Genomic DNA, 20,224 nt, shown 5'->3' with positions numbered 1-20,224 from the left:
AAATTTGATAAGCATACCATTTATGCCTTGATCCAAGCCACTGATAAAAATGACATGCAGCACAGGGCCAAAGATAAGTCCCTAGGGTATTCCAGTAGGAATCTTCTTCTACAATGACATAAAACTGTGATCTAAAACTGAAAGAAACCTCAGAAGTCATCTAATACCCTCTAATCTTACAAATGAGGAAACTGAGACGCAGGGAGGTTATTGCACTTGACTGTCTCCAACTCCTCTCTCTGATAAGTTTCAGCTTAAATCTCATCATCTGCAAGAAGCTTTTTCTCATCCTTCTTACTACTAGCACCTTCCCTCTATTGATTTTTTCCAATTTACCCTAAATATATTTTGTATTTCCATAGTTGTTTGCATGTTGTCTCTTCTACTCAAATATGATTTCCTTCAGGGAGGAGACTGTTTTTGCCTTTCTTTGTATCCCTACAGCTTAGCGCAATGCCTGGCACATAGTTAACCCTTTTTTTTTCTTACCATTAATTTCTGTTTCATTTTATTTTCCTCAAACATATATAAAATAACTTTAACATTCATTTTAAATAATTTGGAGTTCCAAATTCCCTTTCTCTCTCCCCTTCCCCTTCCTTGAGAAGGCAAGCACTTAGATATAGATTATACATGTGCAGTCATTCAAAATATTTCCATATTAACCATGTGGCAAAAGAGAACACAGGTTAAAAAAACACAAAATAATAAAGAAAGTTTAAAAAGTACGCTTCAATCTTCATTCAGACTCCATCAACTGGTTCCCTGGAGGTGAATAGCATTTTTCACCATAAGTCTTCTGACACTGTTGTGTATAATTGTATTGCTGAGAATAGCTAAGTCATTCATAGTTGATCATTGTACAATATTGCTGTCACTGTGTACATAATAGACTCTAAATAAAGGCTTCTTGACTTGTCTTGATTTGATCTCCCTAGGGTCATGAAGGTAGTAAAGGGCAGAGGCAGGATTTGATGTTAGGTCCTTCACTTCCCTGAAACAATGGTATTTCCACTGAACCATGCTGTCTACACCTAGCTATTTACCCAGTTCTGAATCCCCTTCTTAGTACCATTTACTTCTCACCATTTGATTCACCAAAACCACATTACAGGGTAAAATCCAGCTAAACTATCATATGAAATATTTTATACCATGAGTCAACAAATCACAGCTGGGAAGAATAGGTACATAGGAATTAAGCCTTACAATGTAGGTCTGCAGCAAGACTTCAATCACAGCAAGGGAAGCAGATACTATTAAAACTGTGATTGTGTAAAAAATCTTTATAGCAGTTCTTTTTGTGGTGGCAAAGAACTGGAAAGTGAGGGGATGTCCATCAATTGGGGAATGGCTGAACAAACTGTAGTATACTATTGTGCTATAAGAAATGAGGAGCAGGAAGGTTTTAGAAAAAACCTGGTATGACATATAAACTCAGGCAAAGTGAAATGAGCAGAATGAGGAAGTCACTGTACTCAGTAACAGCAACATTGTGCGATGATCAGCTGTGATTGACTTAACTCTTCTCAGCAGTACAATGATCCAAGACAATTCCAAAAGACTCATGATGGAAAATGCTATCCACATCCAGAGAAAGAACTATGGAGTCTGAATGCAGATCAAAACATACTACTTTCATTTTTTTTTGGTGGTTTTTCCTTTTTGTTCTGTTTCTTCTTTCACAACATGACTAATGTGGAAGTGTTTAATGATTGCACATGTATAACCTATATCAGATTCTTTGCTGTCTTGGGGAGGGGGAATGGGAGGGAGAAAAAATTTGAAACTCAAAATCTTATTTTTAAAAAATGGGGGCAGCTAGATGGCACAGTGGATAGAGCACCAGCCCTGGATTCAGGAGGACCTGAGTTCAAATATGACCTCAGACACACAACACTTACTAGCTGTGTGACCTTGGGCAATTCACTTAACCCCATTGCCTAGCCAAAAAGAAAAAAGAGAACAAACAAACAAACAAACAAACAAATAAATAAATGAATAGATAAATAAATGAATGAATGAATGCTGAAAACTATCTTTACATATAATTGGAAAAAACAAAATGCTATTTACAAAAAAAGAAAAGAAAAAGAAATGGGGATCAGGACAACTTTGGAAAAAACCTGGGAAGACTATTATATGAACTCATGCCAAATGAAATGAGCGGAACCAAGAGAACATTGTACACAGAACAGCAATATTGTAAGGATGATCAACTGTGAAAAATTTAACTACTCTGATCAAGACAATGACCCAAAACAGTTCCAAAGGATTCGTTATGAAAAATCCTATCCAACTTCAGAGAGAGAATTGATGAATTCTGAATGCAAATTGAAGCATGCTTTTTAAAAAACTTTCTTAATTTTTCTTGTTTTATTTTTTTGCCTGTGTTGTCTTTTGCCACATGGCTAATATGGAAGTGTGTTTTACATGACTTCACATGTATAATCGATATCAAATTGCTTGAACTCAAAAGGCTTTTTAAAAGATTGTTAATTTTACATCTAATTGGGAAATATTTAACAAAATAAATAAACATATTTTTAAAACTGTATGGTGTAAAAATATAAGGTAAGAAACAATAAGAATCTTGGAAACACCCAACAATTTGTTGAAAAGTTCTGAGCCAACAAGATGCCCTGAATTTGACAAGAGTTCTTTCTCCCTAGTCAAAGGCAACCAAATCATCTTGATGATGGAGCTGGTAGGCCCAGTTACTGAAACTCATCTATGGGGAGGGGGAAAGGGGTGCCTACAAACCAGCCAACTCATTTTAGCTAAGCTTTCACTCACTAAGACCAAATCAGGAGTTATTTTCTGTTCTTTTAACAAACTGCCAATGGAAAACGTGTTTATCAAATGTCCCAAATAAGAGCTCACTGCCACACAAACTTATCAAGTTGAACTCAAAGGAATTCTCTCAATCAACTCTCTTTTCATTAAAAATAATGAGGTTACAATTTCCTAAATGATGACACCAGAGCTACCATACTAAATCCTAAATACTTTGGATACCTATCTTTTGAGCTGAACCAGCTGTTGCCCAAATCACATACCTTCTATCTTGTCCTATTTCCTTGGTCTTCAGTCTTTGTGCTCAGAAAGATGGAGAGAATACGCAAATCACATGGGCTTTGGTCCCAAAGTGTCCAGTAATAGTTCTTGGGGAAGAAGATTGTGCCCATGCAAGAGCTCACAACCCAGCCCTCCAGAAACCATGTCCAATCAGTTGAGCTCTGTCTGCCTTCTGAACAAAGGGTGGGGGCAATGAAAAATGAATGCTGCTACTGCTACTCTACCATTCCCTAGTTTAACCCTGAAACTTTTCATGACTTGACTAATGCCTCTATTTCTGTCATTCCCAGAGCTGCATAGGATCATAAATTTAGAGATGGAAAGGACCTTGGAAGTCATCTAGTCCAACTCCTTCCCCCATTTTATACATGAGGAAACAGATCCAAAGAAGTGAAGTGACTTACCCAGGATTATATAAGTTATAAGTGGAAGAGTCAGAATTTGAAACTAGATCCTTTCACTCCAAATCCAGCATTGTTTCTACTGCCCCAAGCTGCCTTCCAGAGTTGCTTAGAAGGGCCTTGCAAATGTCCTAGGACATGGCAAAGGATTCAAACCAGAATTTCCTTCAGCGTGGGAACAAAATCTATATCAATGAGAATATCAAAACACTCATGATGGAAAATGCTGTCCACATCCAGAAAAAGAACTATGAAGTCTGAATGAAAAACGAAGCATATTATTTGTTCTCTCTCTCTCTCTCTCTCTCTCTCTCTCTCTCTCTCTCTCTCTCGGTTTCTTCTTTCTCGTGATTTCTCCTATTGGTTCTAATTCTTCTTTACAATATGACTAATGTGAAAACAGGTTTAATATGAATATATATGTTGAGCCTAGGGTAGAGGGGAGAGATGGGGAGAAAATTTGGAACTCAAAATCTTATGGAAGTGAATGTTAAAATCTAAAAATAAATAAATAAATTTATTTTTAAAAATGAGAAGAGAAGAATTTTGTCAAGAAGTTAACCTCCTTAAGAAACGATGAGTATGATTTGAGAAAAACCTGGGGACACCTATATGAAATGATGCAAAGTGGAGTGAGCACAATCAGGAGTTCATGTACATCATAACAGCAATACTATAATGATAATCATCTGTGAAAGACTTGGCTATTCTCAGCAATACAATGATCCAAGATAGTTTCAATTGTTATCCACCCCCAGAGAGAAATCTGATGAACTCAGCATGCAAAGTAAAGTTTAATTTTTCATTTTACTTTTCTCAATTTTTTGTGACATGGCTAATATGGAAATATGTTTGCATGATTTCATATGTATAATTAATATCATATTGCTTGCTGCTCAGTGGATGAGGGAAAGGCTGGAGGGAGAGAAAATTTGGAACTCAAATTTTTTTTTAAAGAATGTTAAAGTTTGGCAGAAACTAGGTATAGACAAACATCTCACACCATATGCCAAGAAAAGTCAAAATGGGTATGTGATTTACACATAAGGGTGATACCATAAGCAAAGTAAAAGAGCATGGAATAGTTTATCTGTCAGATTTAAGGGTAAAGGAAGAATTTAGGATTAAAGAAGATACAGAGAGCATTACAAAATACAAAATAGACAATTTTGATTATATAAAATTTAAAAGCTTTTGCACAAACAAAACCAATGCAACCAAAATTATAAGGAAAGCAGAAAACTGGGAAAAATCTTTGCAATGAGTATTACCGATAAAGTTCACATTTCTCACATATATAGAGAAATGAATCAAATTTATAAAAATACAAGTCATTCCCCAATTGATAAATGGTCAAAGGATATGAACAGATAGTTTTCAGACAAAGAAATCAAAACTTTCTATGGTCATATGAAAAAATTATCTAAATCACTATTGATTAGAAAAATGCAAATTAAAACAACTCTAAGGTACCACCTCACACCTATCAGAGGGCTAATATGACAAAAAAGGAAAATGTTGGATGTTGGAAGAGATGTGGGAAAACTGGGACACTAATGCACTGTTGGTAGAGTTGTGAACTGATCCAAACATTGTGGAGAGCAATTTGGAACTATGCCCAAAGAGCTATAAAACTGCATACTCTTTGATTCAGCAATACCACCACTATCCCAAAGGGATCCCCCCCAAAAAAGGAAAAGGACCTATTAGTGCAAAAATATTTATAGCAGTTCTTTTTGTGGTGGCTATGAATTTTTTTTATTTTTTAAATTTATTTTGATTTATCAATAATCACATTTTTATTTGAAGTTTTGAGTTCCAAATTCTATCCCTCCCTCCATTCCTCCCTCCCTCTCTCCCTGAGATGGTAAGCAATCAGATATAGGTTATACATGTGAAATTAAGTTTAATTTTTTGAGTTTAAATTTTTTCTCCCCCTTCCTCCCCACCACCCTCTCCAAGACGGCACACAATCTAATATAGGCTATACATTTATGTTCCTATTAAACATATTTTCACATTAGTGATGTTGTAAGTAAAAATTAAAACCAATAGGAGGAACCATCAGAAAGAGGAAACAAAACTCAACAGAAGAGAAAAAAAATAGCAATTCAACTTCCATAGTTCTTTCTTTGGATGTGGATAGCATTTTCCATCACGAGGCCTCTGGAGATGTCTTAGATCCTTGTATTGCTGGGAAGGGTTAAGTTTATCAATATTAGTCATCGCACAACATAGCTGTTATTGTGTACAATATTCTCTTGGTTCTGCTCACTTCACTCAGCATCAGACCATACGAGTCTTTCCAGGTTTTTCTGAAGTCAGCCTGTTCATCATTTCTTGTAGCACAATAGTATTCCATTACATTCATATACCACAACTTGCTCAGCCATTCCCCAATTGACGGGCATCCTCTCAATTTCCAATTCTTTGCCCCCACAAAAAGAGCTGCTATGAATATTTTTGTACATGTGGGTCCTTTTCCCATTTGTATGATCTCTTTGGGATATAGCCCTAGAAGCGCTACTGCTAGGTCAAAAGGTATGCACATTTTTATAGCCCTTGGGCATGGTTCCAAATTGTTCTCCAAAATGGTTGGATCATTGTGATGGCTAAGAATTAAAAATTAAAGAGTTGCTCATCAATTTGGGGAATGGCTAAACAAGCTGTGGTATATGATCATAATTGAATATTATTGTGCTATAAGAAATGACAAGCAGGATAATTTCAGAAAAACCTGGAAAGACTTACATGAACTGATGCATAGTGAAGTAAACAGAACCATGAGAATATTGTACATAGTAACAGCAATATTGTTCAATGAAGAATTGTGAATGCCTTAGATGTTCTCAGCAATATAATGATCCAAGACAATTCCAAAGGACTAATGATGAAGCATATTATCTGCCTGCAGAGAAAGAACTGATTTTGTTTGAATACAGAGTGAAGCGTGCTCTTTTACATTCTCTTTCATTTTTTTTTCTTTTAGAGTCTTCCTGTACAAAATGACTAATATGGAACTGTTTTACATAATTTCACATGTATAACCTATATCTGATTGCTTACCATCTCAGGGAGAGAGGGAGGGAGGAGGGGAGGGAGGGATAGAATTTGGAACTCAAAACTTTAAATAAAAATGTTTTTTTTAATTTTTTTCTAAAGAATGTTTAAAAATAAATAATAATAAAATAATAAAAATTTCAAAACAAAATAAGCCTCCTGATGGAATTTCATACCACATTAATGAGACAGGGCAGATCTTCCATGGCTCATCCTCTACTATTACTACTACTACCACCATCACCATCACCACCACCACCACCACCACCACACCACCACCACCACCCCTGATGCTGCTATTAACAATAATAATACACATTTCTAAGGTGCTTTGGCACAGAAATCCTATAACATAAGTAGTATGAATGTTATGCCCATTTTATAGATAAGGAAACTGAGGCTCAGAGAGACTGACTTACTCATGGTCACATAATTAGTTTCAAGGCTGAGATCTAAACCCAGCTCTGCTAACTCTAAGTCTAGAGCTTTTTCTACCAAGCCACACTGCCTCTCCCTCAGTAGAAGAGGATTCCTTGGTGAACCTGGAAAACAGCCTGCCTGTCACTTTCATAGGCCTGGTAGACACACCAAGTCCTGTCGCAGGGCCTCATTGATCTGAGTCATAAATGTTACAGACTTCCATCCAGTCTGAATGAGGAAGGAACAATCTTGTGCTGTATCCAAAATGGGAAACATGACTCTTGATTGCCAAAGAGAATGCTGGGTTTGATGACTGATTAGCTGACTTACTTGAGTTGGAGAGATTGTAGGACTATAGGAGACTGCAGGAGAGATTGCTCAGCCTCATCTGTCCCTCTCCCTAAACATCACATCAGCCCCTGGCTCTGTTTACTCTCTGCAGATGTTAGATCATATCTCTCCATTCCACCCTCGAGCCATGTTTATATATGAGGTGGGAAGGGGACAGCACAATGTATGAAATAGGGTTGAGGTTCTGAGTAGCACCAAGGAAGTTAGTTAGAATTAGAAACAGTTTGAGGAAGTGGCTTTCTGGATGGTAGTCCTTCTCCCCATGATTGTCTTGCCATTTTATGAGCTAGTGTGACAACAACAGCTCATGTTTGTGTGGCACTATAAGGTTTGCCTTGTTTCCTTACAACTCTTTGGGGTAGGTAGTATAAGTATTACTATTCCCATTTTACCAATGGAGAAATTGAGCTTCAAAGGGGCTAAATGATTTGCCTATGATTACAAAGCTAATAAGTAACTGACTGAAGCAGGATGTGAACTTGGGTCTCCTGGCACAGATCTCTACTCACTCCTCCATGCTGCCTGTCACTGTGATGCCAAGGTACATGACAGTGAGCTAAGAACAAGGCTCCCAATTTTAGCTAGTCGGATACGTTCCATGACACTTTCCTTTCTTGTGGCTCTGCATGGCATGATTATCCCCTTCCAGCAGATGGCGCCATTCCCCAAAGGGAGTTTTAATAACCAATCAGGATCTCAGGTTTCCAAATGTCATGGGTTTTGTTAATTTGGTGTGATTTGTTAGGAATAAAAGGTGCAGAGGAGGTTTCATTTCATCCAATAATTGCTACCTGGTTTTGGAGTAGACAAAAAAACGTAGTCTTGATGAAGGCTATGTTGGGCCATAGTACTCAACCGAAATGGGCACCTTCTTAAGCAGGACCTATGGTCCTGGAGAATGTGCTTGCATCAGTTTGTTAATTACATAAGAAGGCTGAGGTTAGGGAAATCACCTCTTCATCTGGTTTAATTAATGATTCCTGCAACCTGACGTTATGCTCAGGTGCTTCTAGCTGCTAAAGAAGTATCCAAGGCTTGTGAGCACCCTCTGTATTTTGTTGCTCTGGAAACAAGCCCTATTTACCCTTCCCAAATTAAAGCTCTGTTTTTCAATCTTTGCAGACAACTAATGTTCCTGGAGACATTTCGAAATCATGTTAAAAACATAGTCATATGCTTGTAAGTCCAGGAAATTCTCAACACACACATGCATACACACACCCTAGACAATACAGAGTGAAGGAGTTTTTCCATTGCTAGTGAGATAACTCAGCCCAACCAAAAGAGACAGTCTCAGATCTCACCCAAGATTAATTCCCCAAAGTTTCTAGTGCAGCAAGGTGGGGATAGAGACATAAGAGAGATTTGCCATCTCCTCTACATGTTGATTTCCTTCCTGTGTCTTTCTCTTCCTTTTGGGACCTGAAGAGAGGTTGGAATGGCACATCTTCTTTTGCAAAGCTGGTAGCCAGAAGAGCCCAGAGATTTCTAATCTATCCAGCTCTCAACAACTCTGCCCACTCCCACCTCATGCAGGCACAGAGCATTCATCTCCACTAATAAGGAGAAAGTCCTTTTGAGCCAAGGGTTACAGATGAATATGAAGAAATATGGAAAGACTGTATGAACTACTGCAGAGAAAAATAAACAAAAATTTACATGATAGCCACAGTCATGTAAAGAAAAATTACTTTAAAAAACTACAGAATTCTGATCAATGCAGTCACTAATTATGACTCTAGACTAATGATGAAATATGCTTCCCACCTCTCAGAAGAGATAGGTTAACAGACTGAAGGTTCTGAATGAGGCATACATTTTCAGACATGGATGAAGGGTTGATCTTTTTCATTTGACTATTACTTATGTGTTAAAAGGGAAGGCTCTATTTGGTGGAAGGAGGGAAGAAGTTAGCGAGAAATGACACTGATTTCAAAAAAGATAAAAGAACCTCAATAAAACATTATAAAGACACACACACACACACACATACACAAAAAGAAAGGAAATGCAGATGAAGTCACAGAAACAAACCTCAGGTCTGGAAAATAACAAAGATTAATAAGTAGAGAGATGAGGACTAGAGTTGTGGAACATACAGGGGTAGGGAACCTAAAGCCTCAAGGCCACATGTGGCCCTCAAGTGTGGCCTTTTGACTGAGTCTAAGTTTTACAGAACAAATCTTTTTATTAAGGGGATTTGTTCTGTGAAGTTTGGATTTAGTCAAAGGGCCACACTTGAGGACCTAGAGGGCCACATGTGGCCTCGAGGCTGCAAGTTCCCCACCCCTGGTTTATACTATCAGACAAAGTTGCTGTGTTGGTTGCCTTTGCTTAAATATCTTGGATTTTGCTGTTTAAATATCTTGTTGTTGTAATAAGGAAGAATTCAATAATAAGAGGAAGATGGGGCAGCTAGGTGGCGCAGTGGATAGAGCACCAGCCCTGGATTCAGGAGGACCTGAGTTCAAATCCGTCCTCAGACATATAACACTTACTAGCTGTGTGACCCTGGGCAAGTCACTTAACCCCATTGCCTAGCCAACAAATAAACAAAAAATAAGAGGAAGATGATTGCAGTGTAAAAATAAAAGACATCAATAAAGCAATTTTTTAAAAAGAGAATTATCCAGTGACTTCCAATTTTAACAATTATTTTTGTTTACTAGGCTACTAAATTCAGATGTTTCTACCCATTGCCAGAATATTCTAGATAGAGCTATCAGCACTCTCTGAATTTCAGTGCCCAGAGGCAAAGCTCTGATATCTCAGTCCAAGTTACAACTCCCAGCTTTGAAAACCCTGGGGGATTCTTTGGAAAACTGCTTAGAAAAGTACCTTCCACAAGCCAGGTGGTCCCACATTCAGAGACAGGAAACTGAAAATATAGACAGCCTTAGCCAGGAGAATCTATCTCAGTTAGAAACCCTAGACTAGAGTTTGATCTAGCCTAGACAGGACTAGACCAGCTGACTCAGGGAACAATATTTGAAAGAAGTAATTCAATCAGACAAGGGGGAGGAGGGAGGAAAATGTGTGGAATAATAGAACATTAGGTCCTAGGCTCCTTAAGCACTTCCATGGAAAACCAAGACTGTCATAGGTTGTCCTTTTTTCCTGTTTGTTATTTTAAACAGCTTATTTTTCTCTTTAGGGGAAAAAAATCCTAAAAAAAAAAACCTAAAGAAAACTTGCATGCTATGTGCAGAGAGCAGAACAGGAAAGAAGAATGTGGGGGATGGGGAACAGCTGGTTTATCGCATGGCCTACTTCTTTCAAGCTTTCAGACTTCATAGGATCTCTACCTCCAGCATTTCCAGACTTGGTGAACAAGTCTATACCTGCCTATCCAAAACCATCATAACTTTAAAGAGTGAAGACTGAAGAATCTGTTCAGTTCAATTCAACAAGAATTTATTGCATGTCTACAATGAGTATACCACTGTGCTAAGCACGAGGGATCCAAAGATTTTTTTAAAAAAGTTTCTTGCCTCTAAGCTTATACTCTATGGAGGGTGGAGGAGGAATGGTATGATGTGTACTTAGATATGTATTAAAGAAGGCAGGGAATGAAGACTTGAGGGAGGGAGGCTGGGAAACAGCGGCCTCCAGGGCCCTCTCTAGAGAAAGAGCAAAATAAAGTGTTAATGGGGAATTTGAGGTTGAGGGGATGCTCATGCTGACAGCTGTTCTAAATATCATTCTATCTTTGCTTAGTCTTACAGAGACAAGTATTTTATCATACCTTACTTATAGATGGGGAAAATTGGTGTGGTTTCACAAAATCACAGAATTTCAGAGTTAGAAGAAACCTAAGTGGCCCTTGAATCCAATCCATACCTGAAAAAGAACCTCCTCTTAATAACAGCTAGCACTGGGGCAGCTAGGTGGTACAGTGGATAGAGTACCAGCCCTGAAGTCAGGAGGACCTGAGTTCAAATGTGGCCTCAGACCAAACACTTGACACTTACTAGCTGTGTGACCCTGGGCAAGTCACTTAACCCCAACTGCCTCAAAAAAAATGGACATTAATAATAACTAGCACTTACACAATTAAAGTACTTTACAATTACTATTTCATTTTGTCCTCACTATAGGTTTGTGAAGTAGGTGTTATTATTATCCCCATTTTGTTGTCGTTAAGTCATTTTTCAGTCACGTCCAACTCTTTGTGACCCCATTTGGGGTTTCTTGGCAAAGATATTGGAGTGGTTCACAACTTCCTTCTCCACTTCATTTTATAGATGAGGAAACTGAGGCAAACTGGGTTAAGTGACTTTCCCAGGGTCACCCAGATAGTAAGCACCTGAGGCTGAATTTGGATGAACTCCAGGCTCTATACACTGCCCCTCCTAGCTGCCACAACAACAACAACACCACAAACCTGTGAAGTAGGTGCTATTACTATCCCCATTTTACAGATGGGGAAACTGAGGTAGACAGCAGTTAAGTGACTTGTCCAGGGTCTCACAGCTAGTCTCTGAGGCTGGATTTGGATGCAGGTCCTCCTGACTCCAGGTCCAGCATTCTAACCACTGTCCCACCTAGCTGTCTCTACAACATACCCAGCAAGTCATCATCTAGCCCCTGCTAGAACACTTCTGATGAGGGGAAAGCCCACCACCTCCCAAGGCAGTCTGGTTCATTTTCAGATAGCTCTGTTAAGAAGAGCTATCTATCCTTTCCCGATGTCGAATATGCTGCCTTACAGCTTCTACCCACTGCATTGAGCTCTGCCCTGGGACCAAAAAGAGTAAACCTAACCCTTCTTCCACATTAACAGCCCTTTAATACTCAAAGACAGCTATCATGTCCCCATCGAGTCCTCTCCTCTCCAGACCAGACATCCCAAGTTCCTTCAACTGTTCTTTATATGACATTAACTCAAAGCCCTTCACCAGCCTTCTGTTTGTCTTCCTCTGGATATCTCTTATCTTATTAATGCCCTAGGGGCCCCAGAAATGAAGATGCTGTTACAGATATGATCTGACAAGGGCAAAGTATAGCGGGAGTAACAGCACTTGATTCCTGGAAGCCATGCTTAAGATCCCATTTCAGCTCAAGATCCCATTAATTTCCAGGCTGTTCTGATACACCATCAACTCACATTGAGCTTGCAGTCCCCTAAATACCTCAAACCTTTTCTATTTTAGTGCCTTAGAGACTTCTTTTCCTAAATTTAAATGTCAAACAATTAGCTATATCAGGCTAACACAAGAGAATTGCCTTTTTATATCTTTGAATTATTCTTTTCTCCTGTTGCTGGAGAAGTGATTTATGAAAAGAGAGGACTATATCTAATGACCTTTTTCCCTCACCTATGGTTCAGCAAACTGGTTTGCAGTGGAGCTAAGGTAAAGGAGAGATAGAATTGAGGGATGATATCTGTATGTTGTGGGATTTGCTTTTCAATTCTTCTTTTCCTTTCTTTGCCCTTGGAATTCAGACTTCCTGGAGAGAAAAATAGGAATGGCTGGGAGGTGACTTGGGACCACATGGAAGAACTAGAGACTATATCTAGCACCACAAAAAAGCTGCAGCACCAAAGACAGCCTCTGAACCTACAGCAGAGATGGTGACTTAGAGCCATTGGCAAAAAGTTTCAGTTGCCGCAGTGCCAGCAATTATGAATCCTGCCTGGTTACCGAGGTGGGGAAGCTGATTCCCCTTTTTAGTTCATGAGTCAGAATAGGGGAGGGGAAGCTCTTCATCATCTTACCCACTTTTCCTCTTTTGGTCCATGCTCCTGAGAAAACGAGCAAACATCCCTCCCTCAATTCCTTTTCCATGAGCTATGGATGTGTGTGGTTGGGAGTTCCCTCAGCCACACTCAAAGATCTAGAAGGGAAAAGGGATGAATGCTGAGAAATGGTTGGAGGCAAGTATCTCCATAAAAAGGAATGTTTGGTTTAGTTTCCTTTTCATTTTATTCCGTATACAATAAACTATGTGATCATAGGGACAGCTAGAAGGCTTTGTGAATAGAGTGCTGGGCCTGGAGTCAGGAAGATCTGAGTTCAAATCCAGACTCGGGAACTTACTAGCTGTGTGACCCTGGGCAAGTCACCTAAGCTCTATTTGCTTTAATCCAGTGGAGAGGGAAAAGGCAAACTACTCCAGTATCTTTGCCATGAAAATCCCATGGACTTTCCATGGGGTCAAGAATCAGACATGAATGAACAATAACAGGTGATCACAGCATGCTAAGTTTCAGAATCTAAGGGACAATGAAGTGAGATAATGAAAGCCACGATAGACTGCAGGCTGTAAGCTAGACAGATAGCAAATTTAACATTTTGTAGCAAATTTTTAATATTTCCAGCAATTTGTCATAGAACCATAGGACCCTAGATCCAGCTCTGGAAGGGACTTCAGAGATCATTCAGTCCAACCCACCCACTTAAAGATGAGGAAATTGAGGTCTAGCAAAGTTAAGTGACTTGCCATGGTCATAGAGGTGGTAACAACAGAAACAAAATTTGAACCTATGTCTTCTGACTGTAGTTGGGCCCTTTCCTTATAACACATTGACTCCAATATTAGATTTCATCTCCTAGATTAATTTCAGAACTCACCAGAGAATGTATTAAAGCACTTAGCACCATAGCTGCTGGATGGGCTTAGCAGTAGAGGAGCAACTTAGGTACAGGCTAAGAGCCCTCTGGTGGCCAGTAGGAATAATACAGCCTCTTAGGAAACTATCTCATGCATATGCTAGACAGTGTAACCAGTGCTGGGCTGATGGTTCAAAGTGAGTGCCATCTGGTGGACAATTTGGATATAGCATTCCCTCATCAGATAATTAACACAAGTCTTTCTACAGGTTTAAGGAAGGCAATACTTACGCTACAAAACCCAAAGATCCCATGTGGGGGGCTAGGTTACCTTGACATCATGGTTCCTATCTGTAAATGTTCCTGTCAGTTTAGCATGGGTCAAAGAGACTTCTTAAGATTGCTTGAAGACTAGTTCAATTTGAAGCCCAGATACCAAAAACAGATACACTGAGGTCCAGAAAGAGGACCTGACTTACTTGCCCTGGGTCATACATATATCAGTGGCAGAGGCAGAGGCAGGATTTGAACTCAGGTCCTTTGAGTTGTTCAAGTCTTATTTTCATACAATAGAAGAACCATGATGTTCTGTGACTGCTTTGGAATCTCTGTTGAAAGATGCAAGTCTGGCATCTGATAGTTTTCCTTTGTCTAGTGAAAGGCTCTTCGTTACCATTTTGACCATCTGTTTTAAAATGTGTGGAAGTAGATGAAAGAGGATTGCTGTTCAAAGATAATGCCAATCTAGGCCTCATGGCCACAAAGCTTCACGACTCTTATTGAGGAACAGAGCCTGGATGACAATTTATTACAACAAAAAAAGGAAAATGCCAAGCTTCCACTAAACTTAGGATAGAATCCAATCCAAGTCTATAAAGATTTATTAAGCATGGCAGATTGCTTTGAGCCCATGAGTTCTAAGCTTTAGTAGGGCTAAAGCTGATCACACTAAGTCTCCCAACCAAACAGTAAGTCCCTGGGAGTAGAAGTTTGTGGGGACCACCAGGCTGCTTATGGAACAGCAAACTGATCCAGTTCAGAAAAACGGAGCAGGTCAAAGCTTCCATCAGAATTGAGATCAACCAATGAGCCATTGCACTTGAAACCTAGCCAGATAGGGAGACATAGTACTGAGGGGGGAAAACCCTCAAACAAATCTGGTCAGTGAATTTGCTGCAAGAAAACTAACCAGAACAGAATGAGATGGGTTAAAAGGTAAGGTAGAACCTTGGGGCTTCTTTAATCCCTGAGTAGCTCTCTAGGTTATTGTTTCAGTCAACTTTTCTGAGCCTCTCTGTTTTCTCATCCTCATCAGCAAATCTTGAGCATCAGCAAATTTATAACAAAAGTGATTAATGAGTCATCTAGCTGATAATGCCAAAAAGCCTTCAAATAACACACATATACCAGCTGTGCGTCTCTTTAAAAAGCAAATTAAAAACTGATACAATGTCTGCCTGTACCACCCCCCAGGTGTTGACACATATAATAACACATCTATACAGCACTTCCTCACAACCATACTGTTAGGTAGATATTTTTATTCAGTTCAGATCTGTGATTTCACAGGTGAGAGGAACTCCTGGTGTGGAAAATTCCACCACTGTTTTAGTACAATTCACCTCTATCTTATGGCCCGAAGAGTACTGGGGGAGGTAAGGGAGGGAGTGCAAATGAGAGGTTAAATGATTTGCCCAAGGTCACAGAACAACAATGACTCTGAGACAGGATTCACAGGACAGGGTGACCTTAAGTAACTCCAGGTCTAGAACTTGTTCCACTACTTGTCCCAAACTGTCTCCATATTGGGAATTATTTTTATTTTAAAGCCTTTGAGTGACTGCTGAGTTACTGGGAATGTCACATCGGAACTGGGGTGGGGGGAGGGAAAGAGGCTCAGGAGTTCTTATTATGTTCCATCACTTTGCTAAGTACCCAAAACGTTAAGCAAGGCCAGAGAAGGGCAGTTGAACGCTTTGAGGAGTAGGAGGGAACTAAGGGTGGACTGAAAAAGTAAAACCTCTTTAGGTTGGAGAGCTCCTTAATGGGTACAGACAGGATCACAGAATCACAGAAAAACAAAAGTTTAGAGTTGAAAGAAACTTTAGAAGCTAAGTGGTCCACACTGTGATTGAAAATGACTAGCCGCTTGAACGAACCCCATAAATGGCCATCCGGCCTCCACTTGGAGGTCTGTTTAGCTAACTAGATAGCCATTTCCTTTATGTAACTAATTATTCATGCTGCCTCTTCCCAGAAGAATATGAGCTCCTTGAGGCCAGGTACTATCTGGCCTTTTTTTTTTTTTGTATTCCCAGTGCTTAACACAATGCTTGTAACAGTAGGTCCTAAGAAACACTTTTTCATGTATTGACTCAGGAGATCTCCAGTCTCACGACAGCCCTTTCAGTTTTCAGGTTCCTTCTACTTTGGAACTTCTCCCTTGACATCAAGCCTAAATCCATCCGTGATCCTAGTTCTTCTCTCTGGGGCCAAGAACCAGTCAAATCCCTCTTTCACCTGACAGCCCTACAAATACTTGAAGAGGGCTAATCAAGGCCTTGCCTCTGAGTCTAAGAAAAACATCCTCAGTTCCTTTGTTGACACGTTCACAACCCCGGCACCAATTTCATCGCCCTCGTCTGGATGCTCTCCCTACCCAGCCTCATCAATGTCCTATAATCGTCATCTGTAACATTAGGAAAGGATGGAGTCCTAATAACATGGTCTGTTTCTAACTTCATTTATTCCCAATAGTTTGGGAGAGGGTTAAGGCCATCATAGCTGGCGGTTTGGGCTTTCAGGGTCTGTAAGGAGCTTTGTTAGAGCCAAGAGGAGGGTGGGAAGAAGAGGCAAAGGGAAGGAGTGGGACGGGGGAACTGGCGAAAGAAGATGGGCCAACTGAGAATAAAGATCTGAAACCCACAGGCCAGCAGCTTCTTCCTAGCGGGGCGGAGGCCAAGTCTTTGTGCAAGAACCTCTGCTCGCACGCCCACCCGATCGCCTCTCGCTGATGACGCCTCCCGCGCCCTTCCTCCCACCCGCTTTTTGGTCCTCAGCAGGCACGGAAGGGGAGGGAGAGGGCGTTAGAATTTCAGGCCCGAGAAGGAGAGGGAGGAGGCGGGTTTGATGTTGGGGGAATTGCCGCTGGATCCCCAGTGTTTCACTCCCCGACAAGGAAGTGGTTGTGAGGAAGTGGGTCGGCAGTAGACGGAGAAAGAGGCAGGTCGTGCAGCCGAGCATCTTCGAACGTGCCTAAATGGCTGGCGGGCGCTTAACTTTGGAGATCCACAGAATACTGAGTTTCAAAGAACCTGGGGAGGACACCCTTTGGGCACACTTTTTACCGGGAGCTTTTCCCGATGTCCCTGTTCCCATCCCCCACAACCTTTTTTCCTGCTGTCTCCCTCTTCAAATTAGACACACACACACACACACACACACACACACACACACACATCCCATCCTTTACATATTAATAATGGCTAGCATTTATGCAGCCCTTTAAGATTTGCAAAATGATTTAACAAATATTTCATTTGATCCTCACAACAACCTGGGAAGTAAATGCTATTGTTATCTCTATTTTACAGATGAGGAAACTGAGGCAGACAGGTTAAGTGTCTTGCCCAGGGTCACACAACTAGCTTAGTTATCTAGGCCAGAACTGAACTCCATTCTTCCTGACTCCAGTTAAGGTGCTCTTTATCCTCTGGGCTGTCAGCATATCACAAGTTCCTTCAGGACAGAAAGTTTTTATTTTTGTACCCTTTAATACAGTGCTTTGCAAATATTGGGCATTTAATAAACGTCTGTAGAATTGAATTAGAAAGAAGACTATACTAGAACTCAAGATCCTGGGTTCTAGTCTACTTATCCTTCAAGGCTCAGATCAAAATCCTTGTAGCTCTTGTCTACAGACCTCCAGGACACTCCCCTTCCTTCCTCAAAGAGTTTAGTACCTGGCTCAAAATATTCCTCTCCTCCCCAACCCCTGCCCTCATACTAGGGGACTTCAATGTACATATTGATACCCCCTCAAATACCCTAACCTCTCAGTTTTTCAACTTACTTATTTCCCATGGCCTACTCCTCCACCTCACCTCAGCCATATACAAAGATGGTCATAACCTTAATCTTGTCATCAACTACAAATGTACCACTTCCATGACCGAGAACTCTGAAATTCCTTTATCTGATCACAATCTATTCGTTTTCCATCCCTCCCTCTGCCTTCTTATACCACTACCCTAACCACACTCTCCTCCTTTTCCCACCTTGACCCCTTGGTGAATCAGTTCAACAGAATCCTGTCCTCTTCTCTTGAGTTCCTTGCCCCATTATCATATCAACGATTATGCCTGGCCAGGCCTCAGCCTTGAATCATTCCCACCACCTGCTGCCTTGGCTCCTACACACATACTTTGAATGAAGCTGGAGAAAATCACAAAAAAAACCCCGATACTGCTGGGGTCCACTACAAATGTATATTATAGAACTTTAACAGGGCCCTAACTGCTGCTAAACAATACTTTTATACCTCCCTGATTCATTATACTACTCTTCACAGGGATCTTCTAAACCTTTTCATTCCTCCTCAAATCTCCTATGGCTCCACCTCCTTCTACCCTCTCAACTGAGAAACTTGCCTCTAAAAAAACTGAGGCCATTAGCCAAGAGCTCACTCTTCTCCCCTCCTCTTTATCTCATATCACCCAGATGTTTTCTACCACTATCTTCTCCTTTACCCCATCTCACGCGATGAGACAGCGCTTCTTGCCAAGACCATCCCCTCTACACACACAAGTGATACTATTTCATCCTGTTTCCTCCAGCAAATTATCTCCTCTTTGATTCCCATTTTTTTCACATACAGTTATCCCTGCCACATCGGGATTTTCCCCAATTAAGGTTTCGATGTATCAAAAGTCAGCATAAGAAATTAAACGTGCATTTTTGGGGAGTTTTGCAGAAGCTGAGCAGATGATACATGAAGGCCAGGAGATGTCACAGAAAAAGTTAAGAAATTCAGAAATGTATAAAATATACATATAGTATTGTATAATATAGACTATGACAACCCACATTTTATAGACTATGACAACCCAAATTTTACAATAGTGGTACTGTAAATACCTCATGAAAGAAAAAGAAAAAAAATTCAGACTTCTTCTCTGGTAGAAAGGGAAAGCCAAAAAATTTTACCAGGATTTTCCAGCTCTGGAGGGTGCCATGCCCCTAACCCTCAAAATGTGGAGTGATAACTGTATCATCAGTCTCTTCCTGACCAGTAAATAGCTTTTTCCCTACTGCCTACAACATGCCCATGTGTCTTCTAAACTCCAATGGCCTTTTCTCCATCCTCATCCTTCTTGACCTCTCTGAAGTCTTGACACTGTCCATCACCTTCTTCTATCTTCTCTCTAGGTCTTTGGGACACTACTGTCTCTTAGTTCTGTTCCTACCTGTCTGTCTGCTCCTCAGTGTCCTTTGCTGGATCTTCATCCAGGCCATGCCCACTAACTCTGATTTTTGTCTTTTGTTATATCTCTTTGCTTGGCACTTAGTAGAGACTTAATAAATGCTTGTTAACTTGATCACTTGACTTGACCACTGAACACTGGGAACGCAAAAACAATTAAGAAACAATGCTTCCCCTCAAGGAGATTATGTTGTAAGGAGAGAAAACAATACATAAAGCAGAGCTAGAAGGGGGAGAAGTGTCTCAGGGTGGAGCACTTGTTTCCCAGCAGATAGGGATAAAAGGCAGAAGTAGAAATTGAATTGTTGAAGCTGGTGGCCTGGAAATAGCTTGGTTCAAGGCAAAAGGGGAAAGGTTGCCCGGTCACAGCCCAGGGTGCTTCTCAGGGTGGAGTCCAAGTGGGTTGTGACAGGCCAGAAAGTCAATGACTTCTGTTTGGAGCTGCTGGTAAGGACGTGAAGTAATGTCTTATAAGTCTGAAGAGACGCACTGGAGCCAGATTGTGACTAGCTTTAAATGCCAAGCCAAGGAGCATGTGTTTTTATTCTGGAGCCTACTGGGCAGCACTGAAGTTTTTGAGCAGAGGTTTAACAGGGTCAGACCACGGCTGTAGGAATATCAATTGGGCAGCTTAATTATCATCAACATTCACTTATTGCCTCCTCTATGTATAAGCATGGTTGAGTGCAGGAACTATTACTCTGGCAAGAAAATATCTAACTTTTCATTTACTAAGCAAGTTCGCATTCATTTCCTTCAAATAGCTTTTTCTGATATCCCATTTATTAGTGCCCCTCCCCATCATTATATATCGTATATATCCTACATTTATTTATCTGATTAATCAATCAATAGACATTTATTAATACATACTAGGG

Source organism: Phascolarctos cinereus, unplaced genomic scaffold (genome assembly GCF_003287225.1).
Source record: "Phascolarctos cinereus isolate Bilbo 61053 unplaced genomic scaffold, phaCin_HiC Scaffold_4;HRSCAF=312, whole genome shotgun sequence".
NCBI classification, from domain to species: Eukaryota; Metazoa; Chordata; class Mammalia; order Diprotodontia; family Phascolarctidae; genus Phascolarctos; species Phascolarctos cinereus.
This window is presented reverse-complemented; position numbering follows the sequence as displayed.